Source organism: Canis lupus, chromosome 3 (assembly GCF_011100685.1).
Source record: "Canis lupus familiaris isolate Mischka breed German Shepherd chromosome 3, alternate assembly UU_Cfam_GSD_1.0, whole genome shotgun sequence".
Classification (NCBI taxonomy): domain Eukaryota; kingdom Metazoa; phylum Chordata; class Mammalia; order Carnivora; family Canidae; genus Canis; species Canis lupus.
In genome coordinates, this window is record NC_049224.1 from 487,684 (window position 1) to 496,493 (window position 8,810).

Consider the following 8,810-nt stretch of genomic DNA (forward strand, 5'->3'; position numbering starts at 1 on the left):
GGAGGGAGAGGCATTCCCGTTCTGGAAGCACTGACGAGGCGTCACTGGCCTACCCACTACCTGGATAAAACCCCCGCAGAGAACGGTGGATGGAGAGACAGGGAAAGGAGGTAAAGGGGTGCAAGAGAAGACAGAGGAATCCTGCCATGAAATAGCGTCTGATCAAGAAGCCAGTCCGTGGGGGCAGATGAGATTTACACATTTCATTCATTCGTGTATCTATTATTCACTAAACATTTGTTGATTTATATCGAGAAAAATGCAACGTGAACACAATTAAAAGACGTACAGCTGGGGAAACAGCACGTAACAGCACTCAGTAAACGGTACCATTGCATTTACTGGGAAATCAAGAATGTCACAAAGGGCTTACACAGATCAATGGGGTGTTAAAGACACTCCAAGAGAAAATCGAGCAAGGGTTACGAATAGGCGATTTAGGGAGGAGGACATCCTAATCACCAGCAAGCGTATGAAAAGACGTCGACCTATGCTGGAGGTGACAGGCAGGTGCTCAGTCCCCAGGGGCCCCGAAGATCAGGTTAGTGTCTCCGAGGACACTGTCGCTGCGAGCAGCGCTGAAGTCAGAGACGGGGTCCCCACTGCCAGGAGAGAGGTCCAGGCAAGGAAACGAGGGTGAGAGACCTGAGGGAGAGGGTGGAGGGCACCCAGACCCAGCAGTGAGGTCCAGGGGCACCTCCGTGGCTGCTCCAAGCGGGGCTCTAACTCGGGTGCCGAGCGGGGAAGGCCGCCCCGGTGCACCTGTGGACGTGCTCAAGGTCGCGGCAAGCACTTCCTCACCCTTGGGGCGCCCCGGCCCGGACGGCTTCAGGGCTCAGCGCTGCACCCAGCCCACCTGGGTACCGTAGGCCCCGAGCCTCGGGGGCAGCCGGCGGGTCCCACTGGGCCTCAGGCCCCAGACTGCGGCCCGAGGTCGCCCCAGAGCAAGCACCGGTGTTGGCTGGTCCTGCGCTTGGCCCCAGGGAACATATGGAGCCAGGTGACCCTGGAGCCCGCGGGTCCCCCGGGGAAGGTAAGGAGCCAGGTGACCCTGGAGCCCGCGGGTCCCCTGGGGAGGCCTAGGCCGGAGCCTGGCTCGCAGCGTGCAGCACAGGCAGAGCCTACACGGGTGACGGGCAGGACGGGCCCGAGCGCCGCGTCTGGTTGGAAGGCTCCAGCGAGACGACCCTACAGATCCAGAAGCCAGAAAGGTTGGAAGGCGGGGGAAAAGCAGAGACTGAAGGTGGCCTTGGGGTGGCCTGTGCTCTGCGCAGGACTCGCCCCCAAGCAGAGCCCGGGTCCGGCCACAGCAGCCGGGCACCCAGACAGCCACCAGCCTGGGGTCCTGCACCCCCGCCCTCGCTGCCCCAGGCTCTGCACACCCAGACTCGCCCCGAGTTGGGGGCACCCAGCCCAGCGCACTGAGGTCTCCTCGCCCCACGCCCTCGGAGGTGCCTTGCTCACCGGCAGCCGCTGGGCCCTCATCTCCGTCCAGCCCGAGTGTGCACCAGGCGAGGCCCGGGACACCCGCAGCCATGTCTCACAGGCCACGGCCCGTGCTCCTGCCCAGCGCACCTCCCTCGAGGCCTCGTGCCGGGCATCCAGTCGGCGCTCAGCAAACGTCTGTCTGCATGTCACCACGGGAGACACGCGACTCCCCGTGTTGGCTATGGGCAGCGAGGGGAAACAGAATCCGGGTCACAGAAGCATGGTGAGGCCCTGAGGGCCCCTGGGCCCGGAGCTGCATCACTGCCCTAAGGGGCTCCGGCCCGGCGGCCCGGCGTGGAGCTGCTCTGCGACCCGATTGTCTGACGTGCACCCTGTGGCTGTACTGGGACTCGGCTCACAGTGACGCAGCAGGAGGAGTTATTCTCATTTAATCACTGCAGGGAAGTCAGAGAGGTTGAATGACTTGCCCGGGGTCACCGGGCTGGGAAGCGATGGAGTCTTTTGGTCTCTAAAACCCGGGCTTGGGACGCCTCGTGGCTCAGGGGTGGAGCGGCTGCCTTCGGCCCAGGGCATGACCCTGGGGTCCCGGGATCGAGTCCCGCTTCGGGCTCCCTGCATGGAGCCTGCTGCTCCCTCTGCTTGGGTCTCCACCTCTCTCTGTGTGTCTCATGAATAAATAAACATCTTTAAAAAAATGAAATAAAATCTGGGCTTGGGCCATAAGGTGGAGCCGTTTGTTTTTTACTGCTTGTTGGGCTTTTTCTTTTAATAAGATAACATGATAAATAAAACCTGCTTCTGTACAGCTATTTAATATTTCAGAAATACATACATGTTACATGCCAAGAAAGGACCCTGGTTTTCTTGTAAGAAACAAGGTGAGATCATAACTGAAGGAAAAAAAAAAAACCCACAAACAAAAAGGAAAAAAAAACACAAACAAATAAGAGAGTGATAAAATCACAAATGCACAACTAACTACAGTTCTGTACCTACACTGTTAGCCACATTTAACATGATTCTGAGGGAGCAGGAATCAACTTTACATACAAGTCCCTTTTCCCCCACAAAACTGAATGAAAACACAAAGTTGGCATTTTTTAAACCAGTGGCCACATAGTAAAAACTGTACATCGTTGTCCATTCCTTGAATCATAAGGTGGAGCCTGCTCCCATTCACTGAGTGTGTTGGGCAAGAGTGCAAGGCGAGGAAGCATCACTGACCGTTCATGGTGAGCCGTGCCCAGCGCTCTGATGAAGGCCTGCGGGAGGGCTGGGCGGAGAGAAAGCGGAGTAGGCTCAGGCGCAGGCCATCGTCTCGGGGGCAGGGTCCACGAATGCAGTTTTGAAAAATAGTAGGACTGTCCTAGGCGGAGAAGGGTGATGGTCTTGTGTGGAGAACTGCTAGGCATTGTTTTTTTTTTTAATTAATTTTTAAAGATATTTATTTATTCATGAGCGACACAGAGAGAGGCAGAGACCCAGGCAGAGGGAGAAGCAGGCTCCATGCAGGGAGCCTGACGCGGGACTCCATCCCGGGACCCCAGGGTCACGCCCTGGGCGCAGCAGAGGCTCCACCGCTGAGCCAGCAGGTGTCCTAAGCATTGGGCTTACATCCTGGATTGTCTCTGCTCCAGCTGTGTGGCCTCGGAGACGTGCTTACACCCTCTGAGCCTCCACGCCCTCATCCCGCAGGTCGTCTGCAGGCTCTGCTGCTGCAGCCTGTGGGGTGGCACACGCGGCAGACCTGCCTTGCTGCGCTGGTGGTGGCAGGCGGTTGTCGCCGTCCCACTGAGTGGGCCACTGAGTACCCAGACGCAAGGCCCACGGGGAGGCCTCCAGCCGGAGCGGGGAGGCAGGCTGGCAGACACCTTGGGGGCTCCGGGTGCCACAGCAAGGATCCATTGACAGGTTGGAGCCTGAGGGAGACAGAGAGAACTTCTCCCGGTTACGGGCTCAGGCACCAGGTCTGCTGATGGCCCACAAGGTAGGAAGGACTGCAGCACAGCTGCGGCTAGAGCCCGCCACCTGTGGGGTCGAGGCTGACAGAGGCCATCACGCAGATTGGACCTGGGAAGGGGCCGGGAGGGAAACGGTGCTGCAGATTTCGAACCCCGAACCTCACATCCCAGCTAGTGTCTGTCATCTTGGAGAAACACGAGCATGCTCAGAGAGTAACTCTAAAATTATTTGGGATGACATCGTGTCCTTAATGTTAGGGCATCTTTTAAGACCTCAGGAAGATTCAGAATTAAGTATGGGGCCAAACCCAGGGAATCAGTGATTTTTGTGCTAAAGGGACCTGTGCATATTTGGTACTTGAGTCTTTGTCGTATTTAAGGGAATTGGGCCTTTTCGAATAAACAAGCAGCCTTGTTTCCAAATCTGTAAGGGAATCATTAAACTTGTGGTACAAAATAAAATAAAATAAAATAAAATAAAATAAAATAAAATAAAATAAACTTGTGGTACAAGCTGGAAAACATAAGAATATCTCACCAAGTTTAAAGACTGTATTAGCGATCTTAAAACATTTTAGAAACATTTAACGTCCACGTGTAAGAGTAATTTAGGTTCTTAAAAAGGTTTCCCTTGTTCTTTAGATAGCTGAAATAGTCAAGATAGAAATAAAACGTATAAAAAAAAATAAAAAAAAATAAAAAAAAAATAAAAAAAAAGAAATAAAACGTATAAATGCTTAAGGGTATTTTTCATTAATTAAGTTTATATATTAATTGAACACAGAAATCTAAAGCTCCTAGGAGTGCTTGTTAGACTTTGCTACTTTTATGAACGGAGTAGTAAGATCTGTAAGTGAACTAAAAGCTCAGACTTCTCATTTTTAACTTCAATACGTTGCTTTTTTTAAAAAAATAATATTCCTGTATAATGTTTCTGTTGGCAAATGCCTCTCAGGGTTACCAAAAATGCAAATATATTGACACGCCTACTTAAAAAGAGGGGCGCCTGGGTGGCTCCGTCGGTTTAGCGTCCGACTCTTGGTTTCAGGTCCGGTCATGGTCTCGGGGTCCTGGGATCGAGCCCCACACTGGGCTCTCCCTCTACCCCTTCCGCTTGTGCTTTCTTTCTCTTTAGAATAAATGAAAACCAAAAAACAAAACAAAACAAAATTAAATTAAATTAAAAAAAAGAATAAATAAAAACCTTACAAAAAATGCTATATACGGTTTCTCAAATGATACGTAGGATCCATTAATGGTCTATTCCCATACATACCCGGCATATCATGATCATAGGTAACACGGATGCGCCCCCATCCTCCCATGGTGCACGTGTGCATGCTTCCCCGTCTCCTGGCCTGCGGCAAGGACAAGGACAAGCGGCTGCTCGCAGGCGCGGCCCGCTCGGCTTGGACGGCCCGTCTGAAGGCTGTTTCCAGGCTCTGATACTCAGCAACCATACAGAGAACAAAAGGATCGTGTTCCATGACGCCTAATTGCCTGCTGGATAAATAAATCAATAGATGAAGCACTGCCCACGTTCAATGGAGGTGAACAGCGGCCTGACACCATCCGTGTGCAGGTGCAGCTGAGGTGCGGGTGGGCTCCGGCCATGCGGGGCCTCCTCGCTCAGGGGCCCTCATGCACGGGCCTCCCCGGCACCCCAAGGAGGGGCGATCGGATGGGTATTGATTGCTCCACTGCGGAGGGTCCCTTGGGGGCCTTCGTGAAATCAGGCCGAGGAGGAGAAGCAGGCCGTTGGGTGTTTTCCCTTTCACTCCAGCAAGGGGTGTGGGAGCAACTGCTGCAGGTGTTCCGTGGCCCGGCGGCGCCACCTGCTCGGAAGTCCCGTCCTCTGTCTGCGCCCGGGGTTCCTGATACCGCGAGGACCATAAGACTGGTCCTGTCTTTGCATAGGGTTTGGAAGCTCAGTGGGGTTAATTATGCAACGAGCCCTGGAGGAAAGGGCCGTGGTCTTAAAGGCGATCGTGATGACGTCCCAGAGCGCATCCTTCTTCTCCGTCCCTCCCTTCTCTCACCCCGGCTGCCGGGCCCCCTTCCTGTTCCCAAGCCCAGAAGGCCCGGGAGAGGCAGCGACAGGCCAGGCTGCTCCTACAGGCGACTTGTGCACACAGAGAGATCCCTTTTTCCTTCTGGTTCTTTCTGAATCAAGAGATTCCGTTACAGAGTTGCCAAGAAAAGAAACTTCTTAATTTCAAGGATGCACAGAATCAGAGAAACTAAATATTTTCCTTCGATAATAGACAAAACTTATTTCTAGGAGTGGCGTGCAGCACAGAAGCAAGGGGGTCTTTAAAAGAAATTATGTTGGTTCTCTGGTTTCTTGTTGACCTTACACAGCTACATGGACGGGCTGGATTTCAGCTGGGATTACATTAGGTCGCCATAGCAAACGAGCAAACAGATGCCCCAAAACAATAGGGATTTGAACAGATGGATGTTTCCTTCTTCCTTTCCTATCAAGAAGCCCAGAGATCGGCCCCCCAGGCTGGAGTGCTGCGCTCATGCTTCGCCATCCAGGCTCCTTTCTTGCCCCCCTACCATCAGCTCTACATGGCTCTTTGCACCCCAGTCGATCCTTTTCCAGCTCTAGCCACCGGAAGGATGGATGGAGCCGTTGCGCCCCCTCCTTCCTTCTTTTTAAAGACTTTTAAAAGACTCTCAGGAAGTATGATTTAATATTGAACATGTTCATCTCATCGGCCCAGGTCTGAACCACTTGAAAGGAAGTTTGGAGAAAATGCCCAACAGACAACTGGGGCTTAGTTTCGCAGGTAGATTATGTGCCATATTTTGCTTTGGTATGTGGATAATGGGAAGGAAAATTTCAGCCTCAAGTTGTCATAAATTGCAAAATCAGCAGTGTGCTTTGGATACTATTCCTGGAAAGCTCAGGAGCTGCCTCCTCCTTCCCTTTGCCCCCTCCAGCCGTGCACACTGCTGCTTGCAGTATGGGCCAAGTTAATGAACTAAAAGCCATAGATATGTGGGATGTTCCAGGCAGTATCTTAGGTGTTACAGATGAAAACTGAATAGGGTGTGGCCTCTGCCCTCAGGCAGCTCACTGTCTGATAGAGAAGACAGACATGTGAAATGCATTCATAATCATAAATACCGTTGTTTAAAAATACTCAATAAAAAGAAATTCACACGTCGATTTTCTAGGGTCTTATTTGCTAAGTGGGGCAGGGGCAGAGGGGAAGGAAGAGAGAGCACCGCAAGCAGGCGCCTGCTGAGCCCAGAGCCCGACGCGGGCCTGTCTGTGACCCGGGCTGCGGGCAACCGTTAAGTTTCTGTGACAGTGACTTAGCAACGGGCAGAGGAGTGCTTGCCGGGAGCCGTCGTCCCACCAGGCTACAGACTCATGTAACCAGAGAGCACGTCCGCTTTGCTCCCTGCAAGGCCTGGCACACGGCGGACGGTCCATGAGCACGGATTGAGGGGCCGAGTGAGGAGAAGTATGCGGGTAGCACCTCTAAAATGTCTAAATTATATAAGGTGGAAACCTGGGAAATGGAAATACAGATTTGTCAAAAGCGTGAGACGTCGAATGACTATTTACCGTGAAAACGTGGTCTTTGTTCACTTTTTCTTCCCTTTTTTTTTCTTTGTTCACTTTAGAGCAGCATCTGTCAAGCAGCCCTGCGTGTTTAAGCGGTGACCTGCGTCACGGACCTTTGTTGGTTATGCCCACCTGTTCTTAGGCCCCAATGGCCTACTTACTCCGTCCAGGGCCCCTGTTTGGGGACTCGTGTGATTCCACAGAAGCAAATCCTGCCTACGGCTCTGGAGGTGCCTCTCGTCCTGGGCTAAGCCAGTCGGCCCAGCGTCCCTTTAGCCACGGCCCTTGCTTCGGGGTGGACGGTGTCCTCACCATCACTCGCGTTGTCATCTTCACCGCCAACACGTCCAGGCTATTAACCAAGGGCCAGACACTGCTGTAAGCGTCGCGTTGGTCCGCCGAATCCTCATGACCCGCGCCCGAGGGAGGTGCTATTGTAACGCCTCATCTCTGGGGCTCTGAGGCACAGGCCAGGTGCACAGTGAGGGGGCTTGGAGTCCGCGCTGGGGCAGGTGGGCTCTGGAACCCATGACCCAAATGACTCTCCTGAACCACTTACGACTGGAGCTGGTCAATCAGGGTAAAGCCTGGGCCTCCACCTAAGAGGCTTAGGAAGCTGGCTCCCTTTGCTCTGTGTGGTGTGGACACCAAATGTGAGCCCTGGAGCCGTTCCAGCAGCTGATTGTTTCAAGAGAAGCTGGGCCGAGTTCAAGACCAATGTATGGAGGGGCCACAGGTGAAAGGACAGGGAGAGTCAGAGTCCGTTCTTGGATGCGGTTTGAAGTTTGTAGTCAGGGAGGCAATAAACTATTTTATTTTTTAAAAGATTTTATTTGGGGATCCCTGGGTGGCTCAGCGGTTTGGCACTTGCCTTTGGTCCAGGGTGCGATCCTGGAGTCCCGGGATCGAGTCCAACATCAGGCTCCCGGCATGGAGCCTGCTTCTCCCTCTGCCTGTGTCTCTGCCTCTCTCTCTCTCTCTCTGTCTATCATGAATAAATAAATAAAATCTTTAAAAAAATAAAAAAATAAAAGATTTTATTTATTTATATGATAGAGGGAGAGCAGGTGAGTGAGCAGAGAGCACCAGCGAGCCGGACACAGGGCTCCATCCCAGGACCCTGGGATCACCAGCTGAGCCCAAGGCAGATGCTTAACCAACAGAGCCACCCAGGTGCCCCAATAAATTCTAAAGGTTGCTTTAAGTTGGGTTTTCAAAAGCATCTTGATATCATTTGATTTACAAAAAAAAAAAAACTATTACATACATGCATTCTTTCCTATCCGCATCTATTACGTGATGCGTGTCCATCACTTGTATTTACAAATATAGAGATATTAACAACATTAAATGGATTATTTTAAGCATGCTTGGGTGGTGCAGTCGATTGAGCGTCCCACTCTTGGTTTCGGCTCAGGTTGTGATCGTGTGGTTATGAGATCGAGCCACGTGTTGGGCTCCGCATTCGGCAGTGAGTTTGCTTTAGTTTCTCTCTCCCTCTGCCTCTCCCCTCCATGCATGCATTTTCTCTCTCTCTCTCAAATAAATAAATAAAATTTTAAAAATAGGTTATTTTAGCAAAAAAAGTAGTAGACACATAGTCCTAATGAACACCATACTTCTTCAATTTTCAAGTTGACATTTTTTTCACATTAATATTTCTGAAATTACTACCTTCTATAACTGATAGTATCTTCAATTAATTGGCAATTTTTCTTTCCTAACAGCAAAATAAGTCACTAATGTAATTGGTGGCATCTTAGGGTCCATGAAATACAGTAATTTAATTAAAATTGGACGTAAATCTCTTTAATGTA